The following is a 2,904-nucleotide window of genomic DNA, read 5'->3' as shown; positions in this document are numbered from 1 at the left end:
GAAAGCAGCTGCTTCAGAGCAGAGGCTGCTGCCACTCCATAATTAACTTCCCCTGCATTTTCAAAGGGATAACAACCACCCAGCCTCTCCAAAAGCCACTGCAAACCCCTCTCCCCCCACACCTCACCACCTCAGCACTGAATCCAGAAATGAAAGTGGGACTATTAATGATTCATTTCTTTCCCAAACAGGATTACCAAGCCGCCCTTCAAAGCACCTCCTTCAGCTCCTTCTCCAGCACAAAAGGCAGCCAGGTTGCTCTCCTCTCTCTGCAGTTTGCTGTGCCACTTTGGGCTGCCTAAAGGGCTTTGCATTGACAGCTGTCAGGTGAGCCAGGGTGTGCCCAGGTGGCCAAGGCAGCCACCAGCAGCCTGGCCTGGATCAGCAATGGTGCAGCCAGCAGGACCTGGGCAGGGATTGTCCCCCTGTGCTCAGCTGTGGTGAGGCAGCACCTTGAGTCCTGGGTACAGTTTTGGGCTCCTCACTCCAAGGACATGGAGGAGCTGGAGCAGGGCCAGAGAAGGGCAGCAAAGCTGGGGAAGGGTCTGGAGAACAGGGCTGGGGAGCAGCTGAGGGAGCTGGGGTTGGTCAGCCTGGAGAAAACAGGAGGCTGAGGAGAGAGCTCATTGCTCTCTACAGCTCCCTGAAAGGAGGCTGGGGGGGGGGGGGGGGTTGTTGGTCATCTATTAACACACAAGCAGAAGAGAGGAAATGGCCTCAGGTTGCCACAGGCGAGGATCAGGTTGGACATCAGAAGAAAATTCTTTGCTGTAAGGGTTCTCAAGCACTGGCACAGGCTGCCCAGGGAGCTGGCTGAATCCCCATCCCTGGAGGTGTTTCCAAGAGGCAGAGCTGTGGTCCTGAGGGCCATGGCTTTGCACCAGCTTGGGTAGAGTTAGAGAATGGTTGGAGTGGGTGAGCTGAAAGGGCTTGTCCAACTGAAACCTTTCTCTGGGGTTCTGGAGAAGAGAAGGCTGAGAGGGAATCTGATCAATGTCTATCCATAGCTGAGGAGTGGGGGTCAGGGTGAAGGGGCCAGGCTCTGTTTGGCGATGCCCAGTGGCAGGACAAGGAACAGCAGGGTACAAGTTGGAACCCAGGAGGTTCCACCTCAACACGAGGAGACACTTCTGTATGGTGAGGGTGCTGGAGCAGGCTGCACAGAGAGGCTGTGGAGTCTCCTGCTCTGGAGCCTTTCCAACCCCCCCTGGCTGTGTTCCTGTGTGAGCTGCCCTGGGTGCTCTGCTCTGGCAGGGGGCTTGGACTGGATGATCCCTGGAGGTGCCTTCCAAGTCTTGCCCCTGTGAAGACAGAGCTGTGTCTCAGACAGCACGAAGCAAGGAGCAAAGGGAGAGCTCAGGAGAGGAAGCAAGTTTTATTTGTACAAATATGGAGACAAAAGCATCAGGCTATCCTCACACACAGCTGGACATCTGCCTTCCCAGGGACGACTGCCTCTGAAAACAAGGTTTAAAGGCCACAAAACGTGAAACTGAATGCAGGAGGAGGTGGAAGAAGCCTGACGTAGGAGGCTGTGAGACAGCTGAGCCCCTTCGTGAGGCGGGGGACACCTTCCCTGCCTGCCAGCAGTATTACACCAACCTCATCCAGCAATACACAGTCCCAGTTTACAAAAGCTCCAGGCAAGGCTGGGTTTCAGCAGCAAGCCTCCCCTCAAGCTCCCCTGCAGTTCAAGCTGCCAACCCCCCCCAGCCTATAAAAAGCCAGGGGAGGGGAAGGCCGCAGCCCTGCCGCGGGGTGCAGGCAGGTCGCAGCAGGGCAGGGACATCCTTCCTGCAGCCCGTGGGTGCAGCACAGCTCAGTGCTGATCAAACAACCCCGACTATTCCAGCCCCAGGCAGAGGTGGCAGAGCCCTTCAATCAGCACTGCAGCTCCAGGCAGCCTCTGCACGGCAGCTCCCGAGGTGACCGGCGGCAGCTTGCCATCGGCCTCGCCGCGCTGAGTTCCTCTCTTCATCCAGACAGCCTGAAATATTCATTGCAAATGAAACCCAGGGCTGGCAGTCCTCTGTCCTTTTCATCATTAATAGTTCCTCTTATCTACTAAAACCATTTGTCTCTCCTAAGATGCCAAAGGAGCAAAGCAGCAGAGGATTACCAAGCAGCGGTAATTGAACCAGAGGCTCCGGCCCCCCCCCAGCCCCTGCCCTCTCACCACCAGCTGTCTCAGAGTGAAGTCCTCCTGGGGGGCAGCAAGTCCTGCATGGGACAGCAATGTGCCCTGGGGGCCAGGAAGGCCAAGGGGGTTCTGGGCTGCATTCAGAGGAGTGTGGCCAGCAGAGCCAGGGAGGTTCTCCTCCCCCTCTGCTGTGCCCTGCTGAGACCTCACCTGGAATGTTGCATCCAGCTCTGGGCTCCCCAGCTCAGGAGGGACAGGGATCTGCTGGAGAGAGTCCAAGGGAGGCTCCAAGGCTGCTGAAGGGACTGCAGCACTGCCTGGGGAGGAGAGGCTGAGAGCCCTGGGGCTGTTCAGTCTGCAGAGGAGAAGACTGAGAGGGATCTGATCAATGTCTATCAATAGCTGAGGGCTGGGGGTCAGGAGGGAGGGGACAGGCTCTGCTCAGCTGCACCCTGGGATAGGACAAGGAGCAATGGATAGAAACTGCAGCACAGGAGGTTCCAGCCCAGCATGAGGAGGAACTTCTTCCCTGTGAGGGTCCCAGAGCCCTGGAGCAGGCTGCCCAGAGAGGTTGTGGAGTCTCCTTCCCTGGAGCCTTCCCAGCCCTGTCTGGATGTGTTCCTGTGTGACCTGTGCTGGATTCTATGCTCCTGCTCTGGCAGGGGGCTTGGACTGGAAGATCTTGGTGCCATGGTCTAGTCATGAGGTCTGTGGTGACAGGTTGGACTTGATGACCCCTGAGGTCTCCTCCAACCTTAGTTATA

Source organism: Melanerpes formicivorus, unplaced genomic scaffold (assembly GCF_026170545.1).
Source record: "Melanerpes formicivorus ecotype bairdi unplaced genomic scaffold, bMelFor1.0.p_v2 SCAF_108, whole genome shotgun sequence".
In the NCBI taxonomy this organism is placed as follows: Eukaryota; Metazoa; Chordata; class Aves; order Piciformes; family Picidae; genus Melanerpes; species Melanerpes formicivorus.
Note: the sequence above shows the minus strand (reverse complement) of the source record.